Source organism: Electrophorus electricus, chromosome 4, assembly GCF_013358815.1.
Source record: "Electrophorus electricus isolate fEleEle1 chromosome 4, fEleEle1.pri, whole genome shotgun sequence".
NCBI lineage: Eukaryota > Metazoa > Chordata > Actinopteri > Gymnotiformes > Gymnotidae > Electrophorus > Electrophorus electricus.
In genome coordinates this window covers 15,630,536-15,651,232 of record NC_049538.1, presented here as the reverse complement: position 1 = coordinate 15,651,232, position 20,697 = coordinate 15,630,536, and the positions used below count along the sequence as shown (strand labels likewise).

Here is a 20,697-nt window from a genome sequence, read left to right as displayed (position 1 = left end):
CTTCACTTAAGAGTGAATGTTTGTATATATGCGTGTCAGCCATATGCTGGTTGGATAATCAAGCTTTTGCTCAAGCTTTAGGAGAACAGCAAAACACAGCAAAATCATCAATATTGAGGACAGGCCTGAAAGCAAATATTTCCAATATTGCTATGATATATAATTAGAAACAATACCATTCTCATAGACTTGGCTTAACAGTCTGTTGTGGTTTCAACTGTTCTTACAATGCACCTTACAAAAACCTCACACTGTACTGCATTGTGTGGGACACACACACACACACACACACACACACACACACACACACAAATTCACTTAATGCCTTTTATGCACATACACACAGACACTCCAGGGATTTACTGGAGCTGGGTTTTACTGAAAGGTAAGCATAGAGAATTATTTTTTTACACTTTGGTTCGTGTGTGTGTGTGTGTGTGTGTGTGTGTGTTATTTTTATAGCCTACACAGCATTTTTGAGCAGCTCCTCATGTAAATACTGTTACAGACGTGCGTAGATTAGAAAGACAGACAAGGGAAGGTCACACAGAGGACAAACAATCACGCTCACGTGTGATTGTGCGTGTACGTGTGGGAGGCGCATACACAGAGACAGTGAAGGAAAGCACACGAGCATATTCACCCAGCAACATAGTCACTGTCTACTTCTATCCATTCCCGGCATGCACACGTGTGTACTCACCATTAGGAGTTTCGAATTTGTGTTTTCTCTGAGCTTGGTTTATCTATGCCGATCTTCCATCCAGTGAGCATATAAGCGATGTGCACTATCAAAAGAAACCGAGCGCGGAATACGGAAGTCCATGCACCTGCTGCTGTGTAGTACGCGTGTGTGTTGTGGCCTAAACGTATACATGTAACACAACCTCAAAAACGCAAACCCACATATAGTTTTTCGGAAAGCGGTCGGTGCTGTCATTTCGCTCAAACTGAGGGGAGTTTATCTCTTTTCTAAAACTTATGTTATAAAAGAACTCCCTATCTAAATGATTCGATTTTAGTTGATCTAGAGCGCTTTACTAATGCGTTTCTAATGTCACAGTGTTGAATGTCCGATGAAATACAATCAGATTTGTGAACATACTTCGTTTTCAGGTAATCTCACATATGGTTTGCAACGGTAAACCGGATGACGTACAGATGAAAAGGCAACTTCGGCCAAATTTAAGCGTGTCGGTCACGCACGAACAAGAACAACGATGGGTCCGTTACGCCTCTCCTGCCTATTCAGAGTCATTTCCACGTTGCTTCTAGTTAATAGACTCGTAAGCGTGCGAGTCTTACTCCGCTGTTCAGCAGTGGACTTCCGTTTCTCCATCTGCGTTGTAAACTTCCCCTTTTCCTCACCGTGTATGAGCCTTTCGTGTATTGTTCCAGTGTGCGTTACACAATCAGCCAAATTTATGCGTGTAAATAAATAGCGTGCCCAGAGGCTGTGTTTTTTCCTCATTTGAAAGTCGTATGAAAAGAGAATGCGAGCCAAACCCTTCTGTGCTGTTGGGTGCAGGTGACAAAATGCTCTCAGTTAAATGCTCAGTATTCTACCACCAAAAGCTATACTTTGAGTCCTGGGTTTCCGCTTTGCCCCACCGGTACAATTCTAGACGATCTATTTATTGTTGAAGAATGAATTATTTGCTGTGTGTGTGTGTGTGTGTGTGTGTGTGTGTGTGTGTGTGTGTGTGTGTGTGTTTGTGTGTGTGTGTACCTCTTACATTTGTTTTACTATTTTTTGTAATTGAAGTTTAGTTTTATTTATTTATTTATTTTCTTCTTCTGGGCTATAATTTACCAATGCATTATATGTACATATTTATGCAATATACATATTTTGAGTGTCTGCCTTTAAATTTGTGGGTCTCTTACATTAAGTCTGGAACTTGTATATTTGACCCCCTTTCTACTAATCTCTTTAAAAATGTTTGCTGGCTCTTCGTCCTGTAATCACTACTATTATTAATTATTTTCTCATTACTGGTTTTGCCCAACCTGAACTGAAACTAGCTGCTGTCATTGGTGTTCCAAAGAATTGTGGTTATAATACATACAGCCTTACAAACTATTGCCCGATTTCTAATCATTATCCATTCATGCCTAAAGTCATTTAGTGTGTTGTTTCAGCCCAACTTCAAGGACATTTGTTACACAATAAAGTTGAACCACTTCAGTCTGATTTTCAAGATGTGCACAGCACTGAAACTGCATTGATGAGGACTGTGAATGATCTTCTTGTGTCAGCAGACTCAGGAACTCTGAACATTCTTATTTTGTTGGACCTTAGTGCTGCCCTCCATATAGGTCACAACTCCCCACTGTTAGATTGCACAGAAAAATATCTGGGTATATCTGGAATATGCTTAGATGATTCATAGCTTACCTTTCCAACCGTTCACAATTTGTCTTATTCATTAGTAATAAATCTCATACTGTACTGCTTTGCCAAGGCATCCCTCAAGGATCTGTCCTTGTGCCATTACTGTTTAGTATTTATATGTTACCTTTGGGGCAGATCATTAGGAGGTTCGGCTTGAGCTTTCACTTTTATACTGATGATACCCAAATTTAATCAGCACTAAGAGCAATTTGGCATCTGCTTGTGTTTTAATGTCTGCCTATCCTCCATCAAATCTGGATGCAACAGAATTTTCTTCAGATAAATTATTCTTGGACTGGATTTTAACTGTCAGTCATCCATGCTTGAATGTAGGCATTATAGGTGATGCTCAGATTTCACATGTTACACAAATACGTAACCTAGGAGTAATTTTTGATAATCAGTTAATGTTTGGCACTCACATCAAGAACATTACCAAAACCTCTTTCCACCATTTATGTAATAGTGTCAAGCATAAGCTTTTTCTCTCACCTTCTAATGCTGAGAAGCTTGTATATGCCTTTGTTTCTTGCTGGACAATTCTAAGGCTCTTTTTTGCTAGGTTTCCTTCAAAAAACCTCCAGAGCCTTCAGTGTGTGCATCATTTTGCTGCCAGAGTTCCCCCTCACACTTCATCTCGCATTCATTTTACTCTTGTACTGCTGAGCTACACTGGCCCCCTGTGCATGTACGTATTGATTTTAAAGCTCTTTTTTAACATATAAAGCTGTTCATGGTTTAGCCCCAGTTTACCTCTGTAACCTGGTGAGGTTTTTTTTACTCCTCACTCTTTAAGCTGTGTTAGTTCTCTCACTCTACAGCAACCTGCAAAGTTGAACCCATGAGTAAGAGAGCTTTTTCTTGTAGAGCACCACGATTATAGAATGTTTTACATAACCTCTTACTTTAGATTGTTTAAATAAGTTTCTTAAAACTCATCTTTTTAGTTTAGCCTTCATTAATGTTTCATATATGTTTCATATTTAGTTTTGAGGCATTTTGTTGGTTTGTAGTGCTTTGGGTTTAGTAAAAGTGTAGTATTAATCTAATATTATTATTATTGTTGTTGTTGTTGTTGTTGTTAGTAGTAGTAGTAGCAGCATTTATTATTATTATTATTATTAGTTTTACTATTATTACATTTGTGTAATAAGTTTTGACGTTGGGTAATTTAGTTTAAATCTTCACCTAGGTTCAGTTCTAATTCGTTTTATTAACTCTGCTACAGCTGGCAGAATTGGAGGTTCTACTATGTAGTTTCTCTTCTGAGACACTGTTATCTGCTATTTCTTGGATAGTTCATGTGTAATCAGCCAATTCAGTTAAGGTGTTTGAGTTTGAGGTAGTCTGTCTCTTGTCATTTGGTCAATGCAGTGGATGCAGGTGACGGTATCAGCAGGGAAAGAAGCCAGAAGAGTGTGCGTATGTGTGTGTGTGACAGAGAGAGAGAGAGCGAACGAGAGAACTAGCCTGACATTCCATTCATGAGTTCCAGTTTTATATGGGATTTATATTGCCATTGAGAGGCATTCACAAAACCAAACTGCTGTTTCATAGCTGTGTTTACACGCTGCATTCAAGAGATGCAGCATACACAGAGGGAGGGCCAGCGACAGCCAGTGGATGTCTTAACTCTTCATGCTCGTCATCGCTGCTGACAAAACACACACATGCATGCACATGTACAGACACATGCTTTATCAGGAGGTAGTACTATTACGCTGACCTGCAAGGTCTTAGGACTTGACATCACCTACAATACAAAGAGGGAATAAGGTGGATAGAAAGAAAAACACAGAGCGGGAATGAACGAAATCAAACATGAATGATGGCGAGAAATAACAAACAGCAAGAGAAAGAAATAAGAAAGAAGAGAGGGTTGAAGAGATAGGGAGACAGAGAGGGAGGGATGAAAGGAGAGAGAGAACTGGGGAGAGATGGGAGAAACAGTGGAAAAGATGGAGGGAGAGAGAGAAACTTGGAAAGGGTTTTTTTCCCCCTGCTGACTTTGCCCTTTCCCTGAGGGCGGGTAAAGGTCATTCGCTTTAATCTCCTCTGACATGCAGCTTATTGGCTACTTGTCCAAACTACTCATGAATATGTATGCTCACACCTGCCTATGTGTGTGTGTGTGTCTGCGTACTCTGCTCTGTGCATATAAATACCCTCTGCAAAGACATCCATGCATGTGATATACATAAACATGTTTTTCCCTTGAGAAAATCCTGACACATATGCCGTGCGCACGCGCACGCATACACGCACACACACACACACACACACACACACACACACACACACGCACACACACACGATAAATTGTTTGTGTCTATATGTGTGTATGCATGTGTGTATGCATGTGTATGTGTGTGCTCACATGAACATGCTTGAGTTTACTTGTGTGTATACATGTGTGTCAGCAGAGGTACTTTCATTTCACACAGTGTGATCTCAATGAATATAATTACAATATTTTGCAGGAGAAGGTCAGAGGAATTAGACAGGAAGCATATATCAGGATCTACAGAGGGAAGTATTCAAGCTCAGAGCCTCACCTACACCTCGACTCTCTTAATATACTCCTATACCGAACAAACTACAAAATCTCAAAGAACTTTTTGTACTTTCTGAGTTATGATTCCCAAATGCACCTGGTACTAATGCTGGATTTTGACTCATCTGAAAACGCCTTTGGCCTAAATCCAGTTATAGTAGCATAACACACATCAAGTGATTATGGAAATCCATTCAGATTTTCACCATATGCCAAGCCATCACCGTCATAGGTGTAGATCACAAGTCGTCCTAGGCTGAGATCACAGGTCATAATAACTAGAGAACAGCATTAAAGCAATACAAATCAAAACCCAGAAATGCAAAGCTGCACTCAAGCCGTCCCAGAGAATTTTTAACTGTCTGTCTGGAAGAGCAGACCCCGAGTGACGACGTTACAGTAAACGCCCTGTAGAGAGAAAACAGAAATCAAGCAAGTCTGAAAAGTTACCCTCTCAGACAGATGTTATGGAAGTCTACCTAGTTCATGTTTGGATTTCGTTTCACAGAGGTGCCACACTTTGGACATAATCTCAGACAGACTAATGGACTGTTGAAGCTGCCCTGTCTGACCCTGGGTCAGAGCTGTGGGTATGTGTGTGTACTGTTGGTTACATCTCCATGTTCTGCCCTGAAGTGGGTTCCTGTGGTAGATCTAAATGCATTGCATCACCCACTAGCAAACAGCCATTTTCAACCAGCATGAAAATTTGATGGACTCTTGAGATGAGCATTTTTCTCAGGAAAGCTGTCAATTAAATTTTAATCGCCCCAGGCTGCTGTGAACCAAACACCCCCCACCCCTCTCTGTCTTTCTCCCTCTCTTCCAGTTTCTCTCTATCCACTTCACAGGTCTGCGTGACAAGAGTTACTTTGAGACCATGTATTCATGTGGTCATCTGCCCTCAGGAAATGGAAGCATGTGTGGAAGACTTTCTCCACAAACCAGTGAATGGGAAAGACTAAATTAAGGCCAGTTCCTTTCAGCTGGCCGGGGCTGAGCTACTCTGGGCAGAGCTGTGTTGAGCTATACTGGATGGCATCGGCCTGTGCTGGCCTTGGTGATCATGAATAATTAAAGCCACTGTTCCTCATAGTATCTTTTATAAATAAGACTAAATGAGTTCAGACTTGTCGTCTGTGTGTGTGTGCCTGTAGGTATGTGGGTGTATGTTTGTGTGTGTATGCTGTTACATACTTTTACACAGCTAAATCCCTTTGCACCACGACACATCAGCTGTGAAAGTGAGGGGCGTTCAGACAGGAGCTGCTGTGTGTGTGTGTACGCATGTGCTAAAGTCTTTGACCTCGCATGAGTGTTAAACTCTGATGAATATTGCAGATAGGTTATTTTTGTATTTTCCACCTGACTACTTGAACCAGTGGAAGGGAAGTGTGTAAACATTTTTTTTTCATCCACGTGGATTTGTCTCCCCTCCGATGATTTATGTATCTCAGCCTGTAAGATCTACTTACTCCCACATCCCGTTCACACAGCTCAGCATAGCACAGTGAAGCCTTCATACCTGAATGATAAAACAAAACCCAAAACTACAGATATGGAGTAGCTTCACATTAAAAATAAGACCATAAAACCTTCTGCCTATCCTGGCCAAGATTAAAAGATGGGAAACTGGCCAGCTCACTTGGACAGAAAGCCATTCAAGTGGGATTCCAAGTCCCGATCCATCCTCAGATAGAGAGCTGTTCCAGTGTGTGTTCCAGATAAGCGCTTGGTGTTGAGGCCCGAAGCCTTTGCTGTCGATAGTCGTATCCTTAGGCATGAGTGATAGCCAGGCACGCTCTATAAACACAAATGCAATCTCTCTCTCCCTCTACCTCTCCCTCTATCTATCTTTCTGTCCGTGGCTTTGCGCGCTCGCGTGTGTCTGCACGTGTTTGTGTAACTTTGTGTGTCTGTTTTCTCTAACCAGTTCCAGCTGTGTGCTGCATTGCTTAAGATCTGCTGTAAATTTTAAATGCAGACTTTGTAGTGCTTTAGGGCTCTAGAGGGCCATGACTTTTTATAGTGTGGGGAAAAAGGAAGGAAGAAAGAAAAATAAAATGAAAGCAAGTAAAAGGGGGAAAAGTGAATATTTTTATTGCCACATTAATTGTGATTGAGTGCTTCACTGCAATCTGTGAATGTCGGACCTTCCTTGCTGTTCCAGAAGACACCTCCAGCACCATACTCAGCATGTGCTACGCTGTCAGTAAACACAGAGTGAGTCTTACAGCTCCTGAACTTCTGTTTTAGACTCCTGTTCGGGACTTTAATGACCTAAAGACACTGGCAATTCTGACTGGTTGTCAAACATCAAACACCGATGTGTGCTTGTGTGTCATTCTATCTCTGCTTTCTCTCCTTCTCTTCCTCCTCGTCCTTCTCATCTCTCTTTCTCCCTCTCCGTTTATGCAGATGTCTGCAGGCACTCTCTGTCTCTCCTCCCAGAGTCCCCCTGATCTTATGATTCAGGCACTCACTTAAACAAAAGCCCTAAGTCCCAAGAGAAGATCACATGGGAAACCATGGGGAAAATGATTTCCATTTTCCTTGCCACTGATCCTATAGTCCTCCCTGTGTGTGTGTGTGTGTGTGTGTGTGTGTGTGTGTGTGTGTGTGTGTGTGTGTGTGTGTGTGTGTGTGTGTGTGTGTGTGTGTGTGTGTGTGTTGGAGGGGATGTTTGTGTGTGGCCATGAGTGTTTTCCTACTAGGGCAGTGGTAGCTCAGTGGGTAAGGTACTTGAGTTGTAATTGGAAGGTTGCTGGTTCACTGCCTAGTTTTCACTGTTGGGCCCTTGACCCTCAATTGCTCAAATTGTACTCTGTCATAATTATAAGTTGCTTTGGATAAAAGCATCAGGTAAATGTAATTCTTTACATTATTTTAATTTTCCTTCATCCAAACTGAAACAAATACTCCAAAATGGGGTATTGATGTTTTGTTAACATTTTATGGGTGTAAATTGTGTCATTTGTGCAGTCATAGGGTTTTTCAGAGGATGGACCTCTCACTACCGGTTTATTGCCACTGAAAATTATCTACACTTTCTTTTTTATTATTTTGTCTTTAATTGAGTAGCTTAAAAATAATTCCTTGTTTGGGAATAGCTGTTAGGCTCTAATTATGGGGTGTACACTTGGCTCTGGGGCAAAGAGAGCAAAGTTGCATGCTGGGAGCTGGAGTTTAATGTGAAACAGAGCTTTGACCTTGAAATTAAGTTATGTTCCTACCCCCCACACATACATAGATACACACACACACATACATACTCTTACGCATATATACAACTTTTCCTTAAAATAGGCTGCACTAGTTCTTATTCCAACATAGAAGGGTAAGTTTTAGATTTTGGTTGTGTGTGTGTGTGTGTGTGTGTGTTGATAGGGTTTAGGTGGAGGCTTGCACACTCATTTGCAGCACAGTGTCTGCTTGGAGGCAGTAAATCCACTGCAGCCTGTTGTGGTTTTTGTCCAATCACCTTTAGCTCCAGGTGCAAGAAGTTCATTTAAAAAGAGCGGGGTCTGCAAAAAGGCCTGTAGAGTAATCAGGGGAGGAGCCTGTGAGTGCTCCAGGACCTCTTAACCCCACCCCACCCCGGACCTATCTTCCACTAATAGCTTCTGGGAGCAATTCTACTCCTGAATATTCATTGTAAATAAAATGAGTTACGTAGCTCAATATGCTCTTTGCGAGGTCATTGACCACACAGAGGATCCGTAACAGGTTCATGAAGGTTGAGTGTCCCACACAACCCAGCCTTCACACCTCCACACTGGGTGGAGGGGTGGGAGGTGTGGAGGGGAATCCTGCAGAGATTAGGGCATGGCCGCTGACATCCTGATTGAAGCACACTGCATGACTCCTTCGTCTCCTCTGAACCCTGACCTGGAAACACTCCTCCTTTTCTTTTCGCAAAGGAAATGTCCCAACAGACTCTATAAGGTAAAATGAGGGAAATTAGTTCAGCATTTCATGTTTTAATACTCTGACCACAAAGCTTCTCTTTACAGGGGTAGGGTGAAAGTTTCACAGTGTGAAATGTAACACTAGTTTGAAAGAGCTGTTTGATGTTCATTCTTCTGTGACACTGGGGATCAAGCCATTGCCCACATGTTGCTAATGTGCATTAGTTATTTGACTAATAGAACTAATTCACAGAGCATAGAAACCATTGTAATTATCACATGGCAATCAGAGATTTCACTCAGATCCCACTGGACTCTCTCCTCTGTTTCTTTCCTCTGGGACACCATGCCTGGTTTTGTCATCAAGCTATCAAGTAGTTTTCCATATGCTGTTTTAGATCTAAACCAGTAAAAGAGAGAGAAAGCAGGTGTATGGTGCCTTAATCTTTTTTTTTTTTACATGTAAGACTGTGTGTGTGTGTATGTGTGTGTGTGTGTGTGTGTGTGTGTGTGTGTGTGTGTGTGTGTGTGTGTGTAAGAGACAGAGAGAGAGGATCTAGTATAAAAAATGGGCCTTTTCTGCTGTGTGGTAATAGAAGCTGCATGTCTAACTCTGACAGAGTCCTGTGAGAACCCTCACACATTTCAGTGGTTTGTGTGTGTGTGTGGTAGTCCATAACACACAGTGGGCTGATTCCTCTCTCTCCTCCTACTAGATCCCTCCATCTGTGAAGCATCAAGCCTAATTTAGTTTAGCAAGTTCCCAGGATTTACACACACTCACTCACACACACACACACACACACACACACACACAGGCTACATAATCCATGTGAAAATTGGGGTCATTTAAATGTTAGTAGCTTAATCCTTTTCCTGCAGATCAAGTTTGCAAGGCAGAACTGCTGACTCAGGTTACACAAATGAATTTAAATTTAGACATATGTTAAAAGTTGCATGTGTTCACACTTTGGAGAAATGTGTCTCAGAGGGAGGGAGGGAGAGAGATAGAGAGAGAAAGAGTGAGAGAGAGAGACAGTCAGAAAGAGAGGCAGAGAGAGGACAGAGAAACATGTATACACGTTACAGTATATAAACACTGTACAGGGTATGTACTGTATATACTGCTGTTTACTGCTCTATTCTTCATCTGTGTTTGTTACTTCTGTTTATGACATGCAGTATGATTTTGTCATGCTAATAAAGCTCATTTAAATTCCAAATTGAAAATTAAGACTAAGAAACAGAGAGAGAGAGACTTTAAAGTGAGCCTCCAGTCCACTCCCCAAGCCCCTCCCACGAAGAGAATCTCTGTCCCTGAGCACAAGGAGTGGGTGAGGCAGAGGCATGAGGTGTGTTGGTGGGAGAGTGTTTAGATCCAGCCTCAAGCTGATCAATTATACAGCACAGGAGAAAATCGTCAACCAGTCAGAACTAGGTGACAGGCCTACACAAAGAAGAAAACAGGTGTCACTCTCCCTGTCTAACCCCACCCCCCACCCGTCATTGGCTCCATCTTTCATTTTTTCATTCTTGCGCTCTTCTCCCACCCCTCTGATCACCCCAGTCTCTATCTCTCTCAGTGGGGTGTGTGTGTGTCCTGTCAGTGACTCAGCTCCCTGTTCTATACCCTTGCACACACTCTAGAGGCTCTGGGTAAAGCTGGCGTGGCCCCGCTCTGACGCCCCACCACACAGCCTGCAGGAGCGATTCCCGATCTGTTTAACCTGCCCGGAATATTTCAGAAGCTACAGAGCTACAGAGCTCGAGGCAGAAATCTCTACACCAGAGCACCTGCTTCTCAAGAGAGAGAATTATAAACACTCTACTAGAGAGGAGAGAAACGTAGACAGACAGAAACACACTACACCTAGTTAGGTTTTTGTTAATGCTTTTAATAGAATTAGAATTGTGTTTATAGTCATAGAAGAATATATTAAATATATTAAATAATTAAACTTAGAGAGAGAGAGAGAGAGAGAGAGAGAGAGAGAGAGAGAGAGAGTGAGTGTGAGTGATGGTGTGATAATGCTGACTCCTTGCCAGTCTTCCTGGGGATGTTGCGTCATGCTCCCATACTACATTATGTGTAACTGAGCATGATTTGGCTTTTTAGCACTGTCTCTGTCCACACTACAGAGTCATTATAGTAACAAAATGTTCTCCATGCACCACTTCCCAACAGTGATGCAATCCTGCCACATTACAAATGAAAGATAAATACCTTACTTGTGGAAACAGTTATTTAATTCTAATTTCCTACATCTTGTTATTGCAGTAAAAAAAAAAAATTGTTATTCCAGTCTCTGAATGTATTGTTGTCTTATATGTATTGTAGTCTAAATACAATATAAAGCAAAACTTCTTCACACAATGCACACCCAACCAATCAAATTTGCCTCACAATTTCAATTTAATTCTATTGGCTGTGAATATATCTTTCATTCTATTGGCTGGATTTTTTCGAGTCAGTTGTTCTGCACGGCTGGCAGGACATCAGTTTTCAAGCACCAGCGGTGAGCTGGGTCTTTGCAGGCCTCCCACTGCTTTCTCTCTGCAGCTGCTTGGCTGATGGCCATATTAAAGCAGAGAAAACACAGCACTATGAAATTCACAGAGCCCTCAGGGACAGGTACCACTGCACAATACAACACATGGTATTTAGACAATATCCAGACTCTAAAAACTAATATATACAGTATATGATATAGCAGAGGAGCTTTGTAGAGTAAGGCAGACTAATGCAGCTAGAGATCAATAACCCTTCGCCAAAGGACAAAGTGCCATAATGGGAAAGACCAGAAGCTTTTCTTTCTTTGTCTCTCTCTCTCTCTCTCTCTCTTTCTCTCTCTCTCTCTCTCTCTCTCTCTCTTTCTCCCTCCCTCCCTCCCTCCCTCTGTCTCTATCTCACCAGGGACATTATTTTTCAGCCCATACGAGACTGCATTGCTTTTTGAAATTAACTAATTTCTGCTTGCCAAAAATTCTTAGCATGAGAAATGTATGAGGGTCGTAGGGGAAGGCAGCTGTAGGACCTACTCCATGGTGCTGTTTGCTTGTGGCTGACTGAATTTAGTTGAGAAACTCAGTAAACCCACCCTCATCCATCTGCTGCCGGTCTGTGCAGAGGAACATTTTAATATTTACTTGTGAAATGCGACACAACCTGTTTTCTGTATGAAAGACGTGATTTGAATACAATCTATATAATGAAAAGCTGACAGCAGAACTCGTAAAACCCACAATGCATCGGCACAGAACACAAAAGTGCCTGAGAAAATATGAATTATGGGAGTCCATCAAAACATGAGCAGTTTAAACAACAATAAAAAGATGCCTGGCTTTGCAGTTTACGTAAACATTTTTCCATCTATTTACTCTGAAAGACTGACATTCCATCCTTCCTCTTTTCCTATAAAGCTCCCGTTTCCCATGAAGCCCCTACACTATGAACTAACCTTTCTGTTAACGTTCGAGACAGACACAGTATCGGTATTTAAGGCTGTACAGTCAGGTATTTTATTAAATACCTGTCATCTTAGGTAAAGTTGCAGATCTGGGGGTCCATGGGCGTTGAGAGTTCTGGTAAACTGGGATGATATGCTGTCACTTCACCTCCTTTTAGTCACTAAAGTTTGTTGACTGATATTATGTGGTCTTCATAGTTCTTTTTACACTGAATTCAATTTTAAATATGTTTCTCTCAGGCATGTGACATTTACAATAAGTACATATTACTTATTCAAAAACAAGGCTGTCATCACACATTAAAATATGTACAGGTGTATGAATTTCGTGAATATTTAGCCTCAGAAACATTCCTCTTCGGTGTCCAGGAATAGTCAACACAAAGGGGCTCCACTTTCCTTGGTACCGATTTTCCATAGGCCTACTATACATAATGTAACTCTAATCAGTTCTAAACTACTTGTTCTAAGTAGACAGCTAAAAGCAATTTTGTAGATCACATCAGATAAATGCCATACATGTAGATGTAAATATAATGGGTAAAAAATATGTAATTGCTCTCCATCTGTCCTACGTAGTTTGTGTGTAATGTAAAGCTGAGGTTTTTCATATCGGCTATGTCATGCTATGCTCCCCTTCTCACTTATCATGTGCATGTGGAGTAGTTTGTGTTGTTTGTTTTCATTAGAACTCCTCGTCCCCTTGATAGCACACACCTGTACCTTATTTGTTCCATCTTTATAAACCCCTGGGTTTTGTCATTCATTGTATCATGTCATGTTCTTGTTCTGGATTGTGTAAGTGTTGGTGTTTATGTGCTATACCGTGCTGCACTGTTTGTTTATTGTGAGTGCCGTAATTTGTTTAGTTTCATCATGTGTAATAAATGTCTGTCTTCGTCAAGAGATGTCTTTGCATCCTGCTCCTTGACCTGCGGCACTCGGGCCGTCACAGAATGACCAACCACCACAGGACGCCGACTCTCTCAAGGATGCACTCAAGGTTGAGCGTTCAGAATGACATAGAGCTGGCACGCACCGAGAGGAAGCACTGACGCCAGGGGATAATCCCCTAGCCACGGCTAAATTAGAGGGCTCCCTATTTCTGACATCCCAAGCTGCTGCCTGGATCCCTGGATGTTCAGGAGAGGACCTCAACCAGAGCTCGTGGCCACACCAGAAGAAGACACCGCCCACTCCAGCCAAGTTGGGGAACCCCCACTGGAATTTCTTGGGGGGGGGGGGCTAGTGCTACCCGACCGAGCCCATGGGGAGCAGCCTGGCTCCTCTGGGACCACTATGGGGACCCGGTAAGGCCTCCAGCTGTTGCTACTGCCGTCTCTTCTCTGTCTCTTCCAGATGGGGGTTATGAATACCTGGCAGGTCTACCAAAAGCCCACGAGGGGGCTGCCTCTTCTTCTCCATGATGGGCTCTCCCTGGGCGGCTTTCGACGAGTGGGCTGAACTCCGTCTCGGCACGTCTGGACCCAGAGCGGTCATGCCCCCCTGCGTGTGCTGCGGGGACAGGGACACACCTCCAGGGCCTGCCCTTCCAGCAGGAGCTATGTTAGTGCACCATTTGTGTTTGTCAATATCTCCTCATGTTTGTCAATATCTCCTCATTATTGTATGCACCCACTGTCCATGTGGGTACGTCATGTAATCTGTCTCGGCTGGGTCCCGCCGAGGCTGCTGTTGACCGTCATCACTGCATTGTTTCTGGTCCCACTGAGACTGCTGCCGCAGCTGGACTTCGCTGTGCTTCCTGTCCATTTGAGGCTGCTGCTGCTGTCACTGGTCGCAGTTCAGCTGCTTTTTCTGATGCTTGTAGTTTAGCTATGTAGGTAGCTAGCCATTTTTTCTCACAATATAATTGATATCGGACCGCACTTTTCTTACATACTAATGTTGGACATTAAAAGAGAGCACCGATTTCACACAGATATGTGATCCTTAAACAAAAGGATACATTGTGAGCTACTATTCATAAATGACATTTGAATAGGAAAATGTGTCTATTTGCTGTTCATTGTATTGGTCTACTGTCCAGTTGACTAATTTGCTGAAACAAAGCAGTGGCACTCAGTGATCATCTTTAGGGATTTCACCAACCCACACTTGACAGGTTGTGGCGAAACGTACAAAATGTAAAACTTATTTATTAAGTAACAGGAGAAATGCTGATGAATGAGAAGGGTATCTCTTGGTACAGGCTGCAAATGTGTGAGACAAAGGGGCATGCCAACATATATTAGTACATCACATTAGTGGATTATGGCTAACTTCAGTCTGTTCAGTGTGTTTTGTGCAAGTTAAGTTATCAGTTGTAAGTAGCAAGTGAAAATACACACAGTTCCGCACACTGTTTAGCATGACTAATGACTAAACATCCAAATTATTTTTTTATGTTAACTGTATATACAGTGTGTAATGTATGATCAGTATTTCGTTTTGTGTGTGTGTGTGTGTGTGTGTGTTAACTGTGTGGTAATATTAGGCTAACAGTTATGTTGACTTGTAAAGTAGCTACCTAACTAATTTAGTAGGTCACTATATGAATGAATTACAACAACATGTTCAGTGGAATATAGCCAAATGCCCATTTGGATATGTGTGTCCTTGCATGTACTACAACTTATTCGTTAGCCCCTTCTGTAGGTTCTATGACTGTGCCTTTCGCAGCTCCTCCCCTTGTGCCTCCAACAACTACAGTATGCATACAACTCTCTCTCTCACTTTGTTGGTGAATAGGAAAGACATTTTTACTAGACAAAGTATGATCTAGACAGATCGACTTTGGACTCTTAAGGTAATAATTCCGATTGAGTATTTCTCATTTTAATTTGGGTTGTGACTGAGATGACAAAATGTCTTATTACAGCTCTAATCTGATTACAGCTCTAATTGCTATGCTATGGGTAGACAGAAATCAGACGCTGTTCCATGGGCAGGTGACGGAGCTGAGATTTTTGTCTATGATGGGAGGACTGCCAGACTTTCAGGGAGTTGGCCCAGAGGCCAAAGAACCCTTTCTGTTTATTTTTGAATACAGAGAGGATATGGCACTGCTTTTGCAAGCTTGTCTTGATGAGCCAAAGCTCCAGGTCATCACCTTGTTTACTGTTACGCTATGCTCTACTCCCCGTAGTGCCTGAAGCACAGACACAGTGCCCCTCACCACACCCTGTTTTAGCTTTTGTTTCTAACTGTCCTCTACACATTGATAAACAATTAAAGAAATAATATTAATCAACACAATTTATTTACTTTTTTACTCAAGGATTTGTTGGTCCATTATGTCTGTCATTACTACATCTTTGTACTTAAAGCAGTTGATATTTGTTGTCTGTTGTCTGTTGTCTGTTGCTTGAGTAGTTGTATTGTTGGTTTAATATGCTTTTTTCAGTACAGTAGTGTGTATGTAGTCCACATAATGCTGAAAACAAAACAGTATTTAACACTGTTGTATATTTAAGATTATTGACATTGTGTTGGTGAGGTCAATGTGCAAACAATATTATGGGAAATAGTGAGGGTAGCTATTTGAATACATTGAAATGTATTGAGAGTGGAAATATACTTATATATAAAACAGTGGTCACATCCTGTCAAGCAACATGTGACTGAAAAGCTGGGTTTGATTAACACCTGGGAGTTGTATGTTAAGATGTACCATAGAATGAGATAGAAGTTGACTTAAAGTGTTTCTGTGATTTAGACTGGTGTTAAATACTGCCTTTGTTGATCTGAACCTTACTTTGTTTCTATCAAGATATTTTTTTCACTTGAACAAATCCTATTTAATAGCCACCACATGATGTTTTTTTAGGCTGACAATCTTTTTATTGTGCTCTTACTTTTTGCACCTTTTCTTCCAATGAATGCATACTTTACAGTATGGAAATGTTAAATAATAATCTTATTATAACTGAGTAGAGTTGGGGTATTTCTATTACTTGGGAAAATATTTATTTGAGCTTTAAACACAATACAATTTATTTTAAATGACTATGGACAAAAAATCTAATCATGAAGTGCTATTCCATCCATAACTTACCATACACAATCCAGATAAGAACGAAGGAAGCTTTTCCAAGTCTTTTCCTAAGATACTGATTTCTAGTTGTCCTGTAATACACCATGGGCCTGAATAAACCATACCTGTCCCAACTGATTTGTGGAAACTGATTTGTGCAAACTGTTCCAACTGATTTGTGCAGGGCTGGGAGTATCACAGGAGCAGGGTTGTTCTTACATATGTCACGGCACAATCTGATGATTTTTTATATTAATGTAGCATTTTCCAGTTAAGACATTCCTGATATCTTGTATGTTAGGTATTTCTGCTAAAAAGGTCAGGTAGTGCAGGTAGGTGGGCTTAAGGGGCCATGTCATTATTCTTTCATCTTTAAGGCCTTTACTGGCTAGCCATGCAGTGGAGTACTTTGATGCATGCAATGGAGCAATGCATAAAAATCATGGTCTTCTTGAAAGATGCAGACTTTGTCCTGTACCTGCTTGAAGAAAGTGTCTTCTTAAAAGTGGAGCTCTGTGCCCGTTACTGATCCGGCCACTGGCCCATCCATCCGGTCAGTCAAGAGTAACTCTCATCTCATCAGTCCATAAAATCTTTGAAAAATCTGTATTCACATATTTCTTGGCCCAGTCTTTTCACCTTATGTGACGTTTCACCTTATGTGTCTTGTTCAGTGGTGGTCAGTGGTGGTCAGATTTCAGCCTTCCTTTACCTGACCGTGTCACTGAGTACTGAACACCTTGTACTTCTGGCCACTCCAGTTGGGTTGCAGTTCTGGAATACGACAGTACTGGAGGATAACGGGTTCCTGGTCACTTTATGTTTGATTCTTTTCAAATCTTTGGCAGTTAATTTGCATGTTTTTTGGCAGTTAATTTGCACGTGTCTTGCGACCCTGTTGACTATTTGCAACAAAACATGTAATGGTTCTGTGATCACGCCCCAATATCTTAGCAATTTTAAGAGTGCTGCATCTCTCTGAAAGACATTTTACAATTTTTGACTTTTCAGAGTCAGTTAAATATCTTTTTTTGGACCATTTTGCCTTGATATATGGTGCACTCTCCATCATTACATAAATACACATTACCTGATAAGTTTAAATCCATTAAGCATTCAAGTTTATACAGCTTGGAGTTGTAAAATATGCTTAAAAATGATATGGTCAAAATACTCTCTTGCCTAATAATTGCACACACAGTATATGGTTAGTTAGACTGATGTGTTATTGACTCCAGATAGGGAAAAGCTGCCAGTGTGTGTGTGTGTGTGCCTGTGTAAGCACAGTTCTAGGAAATGACAATTTATATTACTGAAGACCCATCTATTTGCAGAATATTTAAAGGACAACTGACCCTACTCCAATATTGACTGGCTGAATTAGTACTTATGTAAATGTAAATTTAAATATATTTAAAATGTTTTATATCAGGAAAGATTCATTACATGGGATTCTAAAGTTCCAAGTTCCGAACTTCATTGCTGCTGCAGCAACAACTGGCAATGCAAACAGATCTTTTATTATTGCAATGTGCCTTGCAGTAATGGTAGATTTTTTATTTATATATATATATAAAATTCTCCCATTTGCCATACTCCTGTGTACTCTGTGTACTACTACTACTCCTGTGTACTCTGTGTACTACTACTACTCCTGTGTACTCTCTTTTCCCTTCAAGTTTGGGTCCTCTACCAGAGGTTTGGGAGCTTGAGGGTCCTACATAGTATCTTAGCTGTTCTCAGGACTGCACTCTTCTGGATGGAGAGCTCAGATGTTGACCCTGGGCTCTACTGGAGCCATTCTCCCAGTTTGGGGATCACAGCCCATAGTGCTCCAGTTACCACAGAAATCACTGTTGCCTTCACCCTCCACATGTTTTCTTTCTCTTCTTTCAGCCCTTGGTATTTCTTGAGTTTTTCGTGTTCCTTGTTCCTAATGTTGCTATCACTTGGTATTACTAGTTCTATCACTACAGGCCTCATCTGCTGTTTGTCCATCACTACTATGTCCAGTTGGTTAGCCATTATCATTTTGTCAGCCTGTATCTGGAAGTCACACAGGATCTTAACTTTGGCAATGTATCCTATTTTGACCTTGAAACTTCCAGCCTGTACTGAGCACGAATGAAAATGTGGGTTAGTTTATCAGAAAGTGAAGCGTTCTACCAGGGGTTTCTTGTGATTGTTAGTGCTAATTATCAATGTGATTTACCCTGGTACACATGAGCAAGAGAATAATTAGCAGTTTATTAGCTACTTTGCTTGTTCACTGTCTATTTAGGGTTTTTTAGTACTTTTTTCCTGTTACACAGTTTTGGTCAAGCCCCCTAACATCTGTGTGATGAAGGCTTTTGTCCTGAAGCTGCCTGCAGCAGGATTGCATCTCTCGATGCCTGACAGCCTTCGGTGTCACTGAGCTGTCCATCGCCCCTTCAGATATCTGATTCCCCAGGGCTTGCTCTACATAACAGCTACATAACGAAGAAATTTAGCTTTGTCTCAAGATCTGCTTTGATTTGTGTGTGTGTGTGTGTGTGTGTGTGTGTGTGTGTGTGTATGTGTCTTTGTGGGTTGATGGAGTGTCAGCTGACACCGTTGTCCTGAGTCATGGTAATCACAGTAACTGTATTTAGCATCACCCATAGTGTTGAACAGAAGCACTAACCTATGTAACCCTTTCACATTTCTTATATAGATTACCCTACAGTACACAATGCTTTGTAATAGTAGCTTACAGATTTTCTCTACATAATACAATGTAAGTCACCTGTAGTTTCCAAATTAAGCCAACATGTCTTACAAATTGCTGACACAGCCCAGGTAACGCATGTATTTCCCACACCTGAAGTATAACCTATAGCCTACAGCCAGCTTGAGGCAGCTGCTATGGAAATGCATTCTGTAGCAAGAAGCAGTGTATTTTGGGCAACTTTGAAAACTTCAATGGATCAAAAAGGAATCAGCCAGTAAAGCTCCAAAGAGCAGGAAGAGGTCCCAGGAAAAAAATCTCTCTCTCTTTCTGTATGTGTTTCCTGTCTCTCTCTCTCTCTCTCTCTCTCTCTCTCTCTCTCTCTCTCTCTCTCTCTCTCTCTCTCTCTCTCTTTCCTCCCTTCTCTGTCTCCCTTCTGTTTCTCTCTCTGTCTGTCTGATAGTGACAGGATGCTCTGTGGACAGACAAGCTCTTTAAAGAAAATCTTTATTTCATATTTGTACACATGTACCACAGACACCATCAAAAAGAACTCTGTAATCTTAACAGATTTGAGGAAGCAGGTGAGGTCACATGGTCAGACATACTACCTCAGCCTGACAGTGTGTGTGTGTGTGTGTGTGTGTGTGTGTGTGTATGCGTGTGCGTGTATGCGTGTGCGTGCAGTGGTTTGGGAACATGTTCTGAACAAGTTTGTTTTGTCTTTCTCAGATCCCCCAGTTCTTTGGTCAACAGAGAGAAAGAAAAAGAAGAGAAGAATGAGACGGAATAACTAATAAATGATTCAGTGTCTGTGTGACTCAGTTTACTGTTTACAAACACACGTCACTTCTGATCAATAAATATGAGTGGGACTAGTTCCCCCTCTGGTTTCTCTACTCAGTTTCAAATGAGGGGGAATTGATTTTGTGCTTGTCTCTTCCTGAAGGTTCAGTCTTCAGTGAGACAGACACACAGACTAAAAAGGTGAATGAGAGAGAGACAGAGTCTGTGGTTCCTTTGTGAGCTCTTATTTCATAGGCTTTCTCTCCATTTGTGTGTGTGTGTGTGTGTGTGTGTGTGTGTGTGTGTGTGTGTGTGTGTGTGTGTGTGTGTGTGTGTGTGTGTGTGCACGTACCAGGGAGCCTTTTGACTTTTGCTCTTTTTCCATCTAATTGCAGACTTGTATACGTTGTCCTTGAACATAATTCTCTCTCTCTCTCCCTCCCTCTCATACACATATACACATGCTCTATCTCTCTCCATCTCTCTCTCTCTCTCACTCTCTCTCTCTCTCTCTCTCTCTCTCTCTGTGTGTGTGTGTGTGTGTGTGTGTGTGTGTGTGTGTGTGTGTGTGTTCCACTCTCACTCTCTGTGTCTCTCAACTGAGGAGTTAGATGTAAGATGTAAGGGACTAACAGGGCTGACTACAATAGCTCTAGTAAGTGCTCTTTGTGTGTGTGTGTGTGTGTGTGTGTGTGTGTGTGTGTGTGTGTGTGTGTGTGTGCAGAGAGAGCGAGAGAACAAAAAGAGAGCAGATGACAACTTCTGGCCAATTTTTTCAGAAAACAGGTGAGTCTAAAGTGGCAACAGTAAATATGTTGTAGTAACAGAAGCTAGTTAGGCACAGGATTTGCAAGTAAGGATT

At 41.5% G+C, this 20,697-nt stretch overlaps 1 long non-coding RNA gene across 1 annotated transcript; it reads left to right on the top strand.

The window, feature by feature from the left end:
* Window positions 1–333: 333 nt before the first annotated feature.
* LOC113577283 lies at window positions 334–19,858 on the top strand. Its single transcript, XR_003410614.2, has 3 exons — window positions 334–385; window positions 13,684–13,890; window positions 19,782–19,858. It is a non-coding gene; the product is annotated as an uncharacterized LOC113577283 (long non-coding RNA).
* The last annotated feature ends 839 nt before the right edge of the window (window positions 19,859–20,697 follow it).